The sequence below is a fragment of the Neophocaena asiaeorientalis genome, unplaced genomic scaffold (assembly GCF_003031525.2).
Source record: "Neophocaena asiaeorientalis asiaeorientalis breed wild unplaced genomic scaffold, Neophocaena_asiaeorientalis_V1.1 scaffold105, whole genome shotgun sequence".
Taxonomy (NCBI): domain Eukaryota; kingdom Metazoa; phylum Chordata; class Mammalia; order Artiodactyla; family Phocoenidae; genus Neophocaena; species Neophocaena asiaeorientalis.
In genome coordinates this window covers 4,500,011-4,512,166 of record NW_020172162.1, presented here as the reverse complement: position 1 = coordinate 4,512,166, position 12,156 = coordinate 4,500,011, and the positions used below count along the sequence as shown (strand labels likewise).

General features: G+C 42.3%; 1 protein-coding gene across 1 annotated transcript in view; it reads right to left on the bottom strand.

The window, feature by feature from the left end:
• Positions 1-5,030, bottom strand: part of LOC112406565 (coiled-coil domain-containing protein 162-like) — a 57,443-nt gene extending 52,413 nt beyond the window's left edge. Inside the window, 1 exon segment of the mRNA XM_024755449.1 lies at positions 4,926-5,030. The gene's annotated coding sequence lies outside the window, so the exon portion shown is untranslated.
• Positions 5,031-12,156: the final 7,126 nt, after the last annotated feature.

Below are 12,156 nucleotides of genomic sequence, written 5' to 3'. Positions count from 1 at the left end.
GGTTTCAGATGTGCAGTGAAAATTCTGTGTTTTTGAAAGGTAATTAAGGGCTGAAAAAATAAAACTCTTAGGAAAAATCATCTTCAGAAGTATAAAAAATGTGATTCCCAATAAAACAGCCTGTTATGCAAACTAACTATATTGAAATCACATTTAATAAAATCAAGAATATTATTATCCAACAAAAACACAGTTCACCTGGACAGCCTCCGCAGCCGAACGTGTTTGGTAGCGGCAGTGCCCCCGACTATTTAAAGCTCATTACCTAATAGTGCCAAGAGTGGCCTCCCTCCATGATCACTCAGAAACACCTGCCCCACAGAATTTATTGGACAGGATTAGCACTCCAGCCCTTACCGGATGAGGTACCTCACTGCAGCGTCAAACTGCAGAAACATAACCTCCCTTCGAAGGAGGAGGACCTGGGACACCAGAGTGGGGTCTTCGGGGCTCTGGAGGCTGTCAATCATTTTCTGCAGCTCTTGAAGCTCAGACCCTAGAAGATGGACATTTTACTCACTGTGAAACACAGGCTACCCTAGCTACCCTGTGAACCATTTCACCTCCAAAGCTAACTTTTTACCTAAATTGACTTCTCTTTGTTTGTGAGTATACTAATTATATGTTTTGCAAGATCAGCAAAGCCTTATGTTCTAGAACCCAAGGTCTGATTTATCTTTCCTTCCTTCCTTCCTCCCTCAGAATGTAATAACTTGCTTTGCTTTTCAGCAGAATAAGAACATACTGTTGAAAGAAAGTTTCAGTGTTTATAAGGCTACAGACTCTAAATAGATTGAAAAAGAGAAATTACAAGGAATGGGAAAGTATAGGCCTCAGTAAGACTATTAGGGGCTTGAAATTACTATAAACCAGCACTCATTTCTCATAGCCATGCCATTCAAATCAGCCCTGTCACTGGCTCATCCTGTCAATGGCTCATAGATTAAGGAAGACTCAGGATCATCCAAGGCAAGCAAAAATATGTATACATATATGTATACATGTATACAGACACATACATAGATCCTTCTAGGATATTCTCATCATTTCAGGAGTAGATGTGGGAGATCCTAAATTGGCTTATTTCTTGGACCCTTACTGCAAAAGATTTATATGTGTTTTGGATGGAAATTTAAGTTAGAGGCCTTTTGGGGCACTCAATACTGGTTTGAGGAACCTGGCCTGGGTCTAGATGGCTGTACTAGCATCTCTATTATTGGCTCAGGAAATGAGCTGCTTAGAATGGGAGAGCACAGCAAGAAAATGACAAGCCCTTAGGGAGCACTGATGGGGCAGGTGGGTGGGTCCCATTTCCAGGGCTACCAGAATGTCAGCTGATCTGAAATGCTTATCAGCTCCCTGTGGGGACAGTGATAGTTTTCTACTTGAGAGGACATCCCTGCTATGGGAAGAGAAGGATTGTGGAAATTGATCACCAACCCTGATTGTAGCCCATGACAGAAATGAGATGGGAGATCCACGAAGCATTTCCGGAGTTACTCTATGTCAACCTCTCATCCAGACTTGAGCAGACTTGTACCCTATCTGGCCCGGTACTGGATCTCTTCCTACATTTCTGGCATGGAAGGCAGGGGAACTGAGGGAGCAGGGAGGCTGTCCATGAGAGCCTGATCAGGGCAGAGCCAGGTCTGAGAATGGTTGCTAATATGTACTTGCAATATATGCTCTTGGCTTTAGGAAAAGATGAGCAGTCCAGATTTCATATCCATTTGATGTTTTACACACCACAGAAAAATGTTTTTTGGGTATTTTCCCAGCCACAAAAGAACTGGGGCCAATCATTAGAGTTTTTATGAATCCTCTATAAATCTGATGGTCATATTGGGCTGAAAAGGAACTTCCACCAGAAGAGGAGTCACAGATCAAATTGTACAAGAACTTTAAGAATGTTGCACTGGATGAGAGGAGTGATGGTCAGTGAGCCTTTTGTTCAAGGTCTAATGTGGCTGGTCTACAAGCAATACACTCTGTCAGGCTATGCAGCAACCAGGGGAAAAGGTTTATCATCGCCTGCAATGACAATGAAAAAAGAATACGAAGTTGTACATACCCTGTGATTAAAGCTCTGTAAAATGTATTTGGGCAAGGGCTAGAAGGAAGTAAGGATAAATAAAAATATTTCACTTGTTACAATGGTTGGATTATGGGTGATTTTTCTCTTTTCATTATTTCCATTACTGTTTATATAATGCTGTGTGTGCACTTTTATATGATCACTTCCCAGCAAAATTGTTCTGTGCTGACAGGTGGCATTATCATTAAAGTACAGGTGTGGACGAGGGCCTACCTTTTCTTTGTTACGCACTGGTAACAGTCCTCATTTGGGCCTCCCTTTCTTGTGGGCTCACACGGCTCAGTGGGAGCAGAGATGGCAGGCACAGGCAGGGAAGGCAGCCTGTCTGTGAGGAGGGGGCAGATGGTTGCAGTGTGGTCATGGGGGTGGTGGGAGGAGACTCTCCACCGGGAAACAAATGAGCCTCTTCCTGTGCCTTTCCCCAGGAGGGTTCCCTTTGGGAAATCAGACAGAGAGAGCAGAATCACAGTGGCCCTGCTTCCATGTGAATATTCAAAGCCAGTACATTTTGTTCATGAAACCCTGAGTTCAGTGTGTAGTGTCTGGGTTTAATTGGCCTCCTAATCCTTTACAAGAAAATCATAATGTAAACTCCTACATTCTGATTCCACCCTCTGCTTCACACTGACTCCAAAGGGAGTTGCTGGCTTTCAGGGAAGGAGAAAATTTGGCAGGGTCCACAGAACCAGCCCACAGTATCTCAGAGCTGCTTCCTCAGTCAAGTGGGAGGACCACAGCTGAAATTCGAAGTGTCTCTTTAAAAGATATTTTAAAGCACATAAGTCTTCAAAAGTCACTTTAACTCCAAACAGCTCTGAAATGGCTAAAAGGAGTTGGGTGGGTCTATGAACAGACCCGTCTCCTCTTTTCACCTTAGTTTTCCTTGTCTCCTCTGGGAAGCAGGCCAGGAACTAAGCAGCCTAGCCTTTTAAAAAAGATGATTATCTTAGAATGGAATTTTTTTTAGTTCAGTTTGCTCTTTATCGATTTTCAGCAAAGCAGAGTATGTAAAACTTTGCACATTCTCCCTGGAGCACAAATGTTTTTACTGGCAACATGACAAGGTGTGTCTCTTTAGTTGTACACCTTGGAAAGCCTGGGCCCCAATTATTTCAATGGTTTCCGGTTCATAAGCATTTAAATAGTAAAAAACCAATTTCCTTCATCCTCAATTCTAGGTCCTCAACAATTTGGCCTCATTTACCACTATCCCTCAGTGTTGCACTGGTGGGTTCATCATTCTCTCTGGACTGGCCATGTGTAGTCCTGCCTGTTATCTTTGCCAGTATCTTTTTCTTGTCCCCCTTTAGGACAAGCCCTCCTATTTTTCTCCATTGATTCAAGTGAGGACAAGTCCCCCCAGATCACCCTCCCTGCGGGCTCTTCCCTCCCAGTTGCTACAGAACCTCCTATGCAGTGACTTCTTTTGGAAACATGGCTCTGGCCCTACCTTGGCTTCTATCTCATCTTCTCGAGGGCAGGGATAGCATTCTTCCTTGCCCATCCTCCTTTCTCCTGTCCCTCATCTACAGTCCAGCCCCACACCCTCCCAACATCCAGCTCCACTGCAGAGCATCTTAGTTTATTTTCTGAGTTAACCCCTTACGACAGTCCCCAGATTAGCAAAAGGAAAGGAGCTAAGAGTGCTTTGGAACTTCTGTAATCTCTTGATGCTTATACTGAAGACTTGCTAGTAGGCCTGCAACAATTCTGTGCTTTCTGCTGAGGTAGCACCAACCCCTTCCCTTCTTCATGCTGCCTCTCCTCAGATATAGGCATCAATCTTCCTCGTGGAACAAGTCAGAATCTCCCACAAACATTTCCTTGATGCACCGCCCAGAGAGGAATAGATTCAGATTATATCATGTTTGTTTTAAGACCACTAAGTTTAGATAGGCATGTTACCTCATCTCTTTGGCTCTTCTCACACTTTAAAATCCTTGTCTACTATGTTATAATATACTGCTGTTAATTGATTAATATTTACATGACTAATGACATAATTAGGATGGGAGTCAAATTATTTAAATAGTAAGACCAGTTTCACTGCTTCTGATAAACCCAGCTTACTAAGCATTTCAGTGTCTTTAATTTACCTCATGCATTTATCTGAGAACTTGTGCTGAGTGAGAGTTCACGGATTAGTACTGGGCAGATAAAACAAAAGCCTCAACTATTCTTACTAACAGGACTACCGGGTCATTGTTAACTAACTGAGGGCTGTCTGCAAGCTTCTTGACAGTGAATGCTTGGCCTTGACCTTGCCACATTAGTTCACGAAGCCCACAAGGGGAAAGGGAATGAAAGCAAAGCTAATATTTAATGGGGACTTGTACATCCTTCTAGAATTTTTACAGATTTTAATCCACAGAACATCTCCCTGAGACAGGTGTTGTCACCCCTGTTTTACAGATGAAAAACATAGAGCCAGGGAGTAAAGTGCCCAGCTTTTAGTAAACCAAGTGACAGAGGCAGGGTAAAAACCCAGGCCCCCCAAATTCTGACTTGGCATACTTCATGGTTTAACCTGTAAATGTGGAATCAATCCGTTTGGAGGCAGTATATAATGGGACTTTCCCTTTGCCCTTCTGTCATTTATGAGGAAATATTTTAGTCCTGTCTTTCCAGGTATTAAGAGCTTCATAGTAATTAACTAGATGGGGGAAATCCTTTCACAATGTATATGTATATCAAATATAAAGTTGTTCACTTCAAATATATGACAATTTTATTCTTCAATTAGGCCTCAATAAAGCTGAAAAAAAAAAAAGAGCTTCATGGAATTTCAACTGAATATTGAAGGCAATTTTAATCACCTTTAATCACTTACCAATACCCTTAGTTCCTCCCCAGTTGTCTCTCAGAGGGTTAGGACTTAGAGGAAATTCAAAATTTGGATGATTTCCAAGTTTAGTCAAACTGAAGAGGTAGGCCACAATGTCATGGAGAGGGGCTATCAGCTGTAGAGTTAGCTTTAAGGCTCTAAAAGCTACCTGTGGGTAAAATCAATACAAGGAAGTAATTTCCAAGAAGCTTCTAAAGGGATATAAAAATATATGAGCATCGATTAGGAATAATATATTTAAACAAGAATATTTAGATAAACATTTTCACAGTATAATACAGGATAATAGTTACAGGTTAATATCTGAAAAAAAGAACAAGCCTTTTCATGAACTCAGGTGTTATATGTCTTTGGACAAAGTAACTCCGGCTGGGGAATTAAAGCAAAGTGTTTCTCTTTGTTTAAAGCCATTGGAGGCCAAAAACACATCAAAATGTGTTTGTATGACTAACTGTCAATGAATTACAAGGGTCACAGATAAATTCCTAGCAGGGACTCATATTCAGACAACATTGCCCTGAGGGAATACCTGTAAGCGAAACATAACTACTTATCAACACAGTTTAAACACATGATTGAAAAACAAACAATGGATCATAAATATCAACATTCAGTGAAGGAAAAGAGAAAAATTATGATTTAACTGCAGAAGGTAGTAGTTTTATATATTTTTAAAAACCCTAAAAATTCTTCCATGAATGAATGAAATAAAGGGTAGTTCTATTTCTAATTTTTTGAGGAATCTCCATACTGTTTTCCATAGTGGCTGCACCAGTTGACATTCCTACCAAAGGTACACAAGTGTCCCCTTTTCTCCACACCCTCACCAAGACTTGTTTTCTCTTGTCTTTTTTATAATAGCCATCCTAACAAGTGTGAGGTGGTATCTCATCATGGTTTTGATTTGCATTTCCCCGATGATTAGTGATACTGAGCACCTGTTCATTTATGTATTGGTCATTGGTATATCTCCTTTGGAAAAATGTCTGTTCAGGTCCTTTGACCATTTTAAAATCGGATTATTGGTTTAAAATTTTTTTCTTTGTTTTGTTTTTGTTTTTGCTATTGAGTTATATGAGTTCCTTACATATTTTAGGTATTATCCCCTTATCAGATATATAGTTTGCAAATATTTTCTCCCATTATGTAGGTTACCTTCTCCTTTTGTTGAGATTTTTCTTTACTAGCAGAGATCTTTTAGTTTGATGTTATCCCACTTGTTTATTTTTGCTTTTGTTGCCTGTGCTTTTGTTGTTGTATCCAAAAAATCATTGCCAAGACTAGTGTCAAAGAGCTTTTTCCCTGTTTTCCTCTCTGATTTTACGGTTTCCAGTCTTACAGATAAGTATTTAATCCACCTGAAGTTAATTTTTGTGATTGGTGTAAGATAGGGATTCAGTTTCATTCTGTTGCATGTAAAATTACCATATGATCCAGCAATCCCACTTCTGAGTATATATCCAAAGGAGATAAAATCAGTATATCAAGGAGATTATTCATACTTCCATGTAGCATTACTCACAATAGCCAAGATATGGAAACAACCTAAGTGTCCAGTAGATGGATAAATGGATAAAGGAAACGTCACACACACATGCATGCAAACACACAGGAATATTATTTAGACATAAAAAAGAAGAAAACCTTGCCATTTACAACAACATGGGTAAACTTGGATGACATTATGCTAAGTGAAATAAGCCAGACAGAGAAAGACATACACTGTATGATCTCATTCATATGTGGAATCTAATCAAAATGAAAAGGTCAAACTTATAGAAAGGTGGTTGGTTGCCAGGGGATGGGGGAGATGGGCTGATGTTGGTCAAAAGGTACAAACTTTATTTATAAGATAAATAAGTTCTGAGGATCTAATGTACAGCATGGTGACTATAGTTAATAAACACTGTATTTTATACTTGAAATTTGTTAAGAGAGTTAGACAAGCATTCTCACCTCCAAAAAAAAGGGTAACTGTGAGGTGATAAATGTATTAATTAGCTTAACTGTGGTAATCATTTCACAATGTATATGTATATCAAATCATCATGCTGTACACTTTAAATATATACAATTTTATTTGTTAATTACACCTCAATAAACCTGGGGGGAAAAAAGGAAGGATAAGAAACCTAAATTGCTAAACAGGTTTTCACTTACAAAGAAAAATCAGAATGTTCCCAAATTGCCATTTTCAACATTGCATTTTATTTAACTAATACTTGAATGCTTTATGTATTTCTATATCTACTCTTTTTTAATGGTCACCCTCTATCAGTAAATGAGGTACTTAGAGGAACCCCTCAAAAAACAGGAACCAGCTAATGACTGTGATTAAGTGCGATCTCAACCTCTCCTTAGTTTCAGCGCATCAGGGTGGGATTTTCTTGGCGTTGTGGAGGAAATTAAGGATTAATAAGGAATGTTGGAAGCTCCAATTAGTGTTCAGTAATGACCATGGAGAAACAGAACTATGAAATAATGGGGCACAAGGGAAAAATATAATAAAGCAGGCAAAAACATGAGGAGCTGTGAGATTTCAGTTATTAGGTGTTCCTGAAAAAAAAAACAACAACAAGAGATATTCTCTGAAATTGATATGTTTAACTGTGGGACATAAAAAAGCCAATTTCCATTCTGGCACACATAAAAAAATACAAACCTTTTCAGGCAGAGTTTTGAACACAATCAGCACTTCGGAAGGATGGGGTATGAACCATAAATTGAGGAAGACTTTCCCGTCAGCAGGCAGCAAACATCGCGGCCAGGGCTGAAAACTCCTGCGGCATGAGAAGAAAACTCCGGGAGTACATTTCTCTTTCTAAAAGGGGCGTCTGGCATGAACTTATACCACCGCCCTCCAGCCACAGCCCCAGAGCCCACGTTGTGGTGACACACACACCCAGCGTCTAAGCCCAAGGGCAGCAGCCCTCCTCTTCAGGCTGCTCACAAGTGGCTACAGTTATAAATAACTCAACAGGAGAAGAGCAGCTGGGCTGGTTTTAGCTTCAGCTGTTATCGGGAGGAAGGAGTGGGCACAGGGGGAAGGAAAGGTGTAATAAGAAAGGAAGCGGAGGGCATAAATTAAGTGCCAGCACCATACCTCGGGTGACATTTTCTCACTTAATTCTTACGACAACCTTGGGATGTTCCTATGTCGTTCCTGTTTCACAGATGAGAAAACTGAGGCCCTACCAGGCTACGTAGATCTTTCCTATCCAGCTCCTAAGAGATGAAGTTGAGATTTAAGCGCAGGTCTGTCTAGTTCTAGAATCCAGGCTCTGGAGACCAGCCTCTATTTTCCTTCTCTCCCCACCACGTTTCCTGCCAGGTTCTCTAGACTCTGGCCCACTTTTCCTTCTTTCTCCTTTCTTCCTTCTTCAAATACTTGATCATTTCTTAGGCAGCAGTATTGCTATCTCTTCGTTACTGGTTTACATACAGATACATAATTCATATATGTCTGGTGTAAGGATTCACACAAGCCCAGGTACCCACTACCTGGCCTGGGAAACAGAATGTCTCCAGCTCCTCTGAAGCCCTTCCACAGCTCCAGAGTCCCAACTTGCTCCACCTTGGCTGGCAGTGCCTCAGGGCACCTCGGTCAAAAAAGGCAAGAACTGAACTCCTCACCCCTACCCGCACCCCGATCCCGGGCTTCCTCCTGTGTTAAAAGAAACACAACCCCCAAGTCCTCAAAACCAGAAACCAGGGAGTCACTTTTAGATGCTTCCTTCTTTATCCCTCAGGTCCTATTGATCCCATTGCTCTCTTGTACCCAGTTTCCATTCCCACTCCATTGTCTATAGCAAAGACTCTCAAAGGGAGGGTCTCACCTTCTAGGGAGCCTTTTGGAAATCATAGGGGCATTTTTTGACTGTCATTATTTCTGGGTCCTTAGGAGAGACTCAGATGACCCTTTCCATTTCTTAAAGTAAAATGTAATTCATTTTAACTGAGGGCTGAATGTTTTCGATATCAAACATTCTGAATATGAAACTTTTTAAATTACTAAAACTCTACTTGGAGTAGTCTCAAGTCTCAGGGTTTTAATCAGGTAATTTGAAGCTCAGGAACAAAGTACGGTGGTGTTAGTTTGGAGAACTTCTCTTATTTCAGCAACCACAAAGTCAGACTATCCTGTCCTGGAGTAGGTCAAAACCAGCTTAAGCTCATCTTATCTCTATTATTTGTTTGAAGGTGCCCCAAGGAAACACTGACTATCAACAAGAAAAAGTCATAAGGCCCGTGTCTGAGCACACAGGTCTGTGGGCCATGGGGCGGGCAGCAGGGTGGCTGAACTCAGTCTTGACCTCTGAGAAGCACATGTGTTCCTGGAGCCACAGGGCCCTCTACCAAATGTTATCCTTTCCTTCTCATCCGTTATTTCCTGCCATTTCTACCCCTGCCTGCAGCAGGTAGCCCTCTACTGAAGGGGGACAGAGAGGGCAGCAGAAAGCTTTCGGTGCTCAGTGCAGGAGCAAAGCCTGGTTCTCAGCCCTGCAAGGAGGAATCTTCCCCGCTTGTGATGGCCCACCAACTCAGTGGCCTGACAATTCCTTGACCTGCTCGGCATCACCCCCTTCACTTCCATTCTCCTTCACCGCCCATTCCAGGGCCACACTCCAGACCTTATCATCACCTGGAACCATATAACCTCTAAAGACTTAAACTCAAATATCCTACTTTCCGGCTCAACCTTTTATTCTTCCAGTTTTCTCACTCATTCACTCCCACTAAACCTCCTTCATCCCCACAAAATATGCTCCTTGACGTCATCCAGCCCTCTGGCCTCCCCTTCCATCTGTCAGTTCCATTCTGACCCCCACTACTCCCTTCCCTACCCACACTGGGTCTCACAGCCAAGCACATGAACTACTCTCCCACCAGCACCTTCGGTTCTCTGCTTTTTTGTACTCGTGACCCACTTATCTAGCAAAACCCCAGCTCTGGATCCCTCTAGCTAGTCTGCTTTCTGCTTCTAGTTGCATGCTGCTGAGCACAGCTAGAGGAAATCATACCGCTAATTGCATTGATGCAGCAACAAAAAAATGGTTTCCAGCCTGAGCTGTGTCATGCCAGGGAAAATTGGTTTTCTTTCCTTTGATCAGCTCTCATGTTCATTTCCCTTTTCAACAACTCCAAGTCTTCCTTAAGCCTCATACCAAATTCCTAGCAGCAGATGATGACATGGTCTGTTATTTCATAATTGAATTAAAGGGGCTGGAACTGCCCCCACTTCCTGTGGGCTCACTCTCCCCTCCCCATCCTCCCTTTCAAACCAAGGTTAAAGGCACAGGCACACACACAGGATATGAAGTGAAGACAATCTCTGCCCTCAAGGATCTTACATTCCAGAGGCAGCTAGACCTGCGAGCATGATGCTATGATAGAAGCATGGAGGAATGGAAGTATGTGAAAGTGGAAAACATCCAGAATAAGAAGCGTCTTAGACTTGCTGGGAGACCAAGGGAAGAAATTCACAACAGGGGCTTCTGAGCTGTGATTCATTATCTCCCCCTCCATATCTCTCCTCTTAATGGCACTACCATTCTTTTTTTCCTCCATTATAAAATGTGATAAAACATATATAACATAAAATTTACCATTTTAACTGTTTTTAAGTGCGCATTTCAGTGGCATGAAGTATATTAACACTGCAGTGCAACCATCACCACCATTTGTGTCCAGAAGAAATTTTTTCCATATTCCAAAACTGAAACTCTGTACCCATTAAACAACAGCAACACTGCCATAAGCCAGAGACTCTGGGTGACATCCAAGATTCCTCTTCCTTCTCTTCACTCAGTTCTGCATTAAATCTAGCACCTGGCCTAGCTGATTTCACTTCCTAAACATCTCCTGTCTGTACAGTTTTAGTAGGTCCCTAAATGGTCGCCGACAATCATCTTGCCCCCTTCTCCCTGTTTGTTGAAGGACAAATGGCAGACTTCTGGATGGTTGCCCTTCGTGCTGTACATTCTGCTTCCCCAACTCATCCTCACGTACCTTGGACAGGAGCCACTGGGAGGTCCACATGCTGTCTCATATCTCTGTGCCATTACACATGCGGGTCTCCCAGCATGAACTGAATTTCTCTTCCTTGTGCACCTGAAACACTAGTCATCCTTCAAGACCCAGGTTAAGTGTCCCCTCTTCCCTGAAGCCCACCTAGCTCCTCATCCCCACCTCCCTGCTCCTTCAGATAATACTGAATATTTCCTGGTGAGTGCTTTCATTATACTTTAATCTTATTCTTTATCACAACGTACTGTAATTGCCTATTTCCCCTTGCCTGAAGGGAAAAAACCATGTCTAATTCATTGCTATACAGTGCTTGGCACCAAGGCTACCATGTACTGTTGTTCAGATTGTGCCCTGAGGCAACCAGCAGTGGCTGAGATCCAGCCTATACTTTACTTGCCAAGCTCTGCACCCTGGCATGGGGCTACCCCTGCCCGGGGGAAACCGTGCTTTCTTCTAATCCTCATAAAGCAGCAGTGTGGCATAGTGGTGGATCTGGCTGTCACACAGTAGGGGCTTGAATGTTAGTGTCCTCTCTTTCTGTCCCTTCTGCGCTCCTCTATCAGCCAGCGCCATGGCTCCTGGGAGTGTGGCCAAGGGTCATCCCAGTCTCCAGACTCCAGTCTCCTCTAGAGCCATGAAGGACATAGAACCCTCAAGGGGCATCATTCTTTGGAGGAGAGCTTCCCTTGGCTCCTCTTCTATTTAGGTTCTGGTTTAGGGGCAGGTGTCTCTGCTAAAGCTAAACAGTATGTTACAGCCTTTAAGGATTAAGTAGCATCTTAGAATTTTAAACCTACAGAATTTATGGGGCTCTTCTAGTCAAGGGGATGGCAAACACAAGCAGGGAGGCCTCCTTTCTCCCTTTCCTTGACCATGGTATGACATTGCCAATCAATCACAACAATATCACAAGTTTGGGATGTCTTAGAATCCTCAGCAGGACACTAATGCAGCAGGACACAGAATTGACATTTAAAATAAAACATTTCTTATCCTCGATCTAACACAACTCCTTATTTTAGGAATAAGGTGAGGACCTCTGTTCTCCGTGACCCTCATTCCTCAACTCTGTCCCTTTATCTCTAGTTAATCTTGACCTGGGATGATTCTCACTGATCATTTCATGAACATTCTTAGATGGCTCCCCTCCCAGCAAGTCTTTCCTGAGCAGTCCTATTCCTTGGAATAA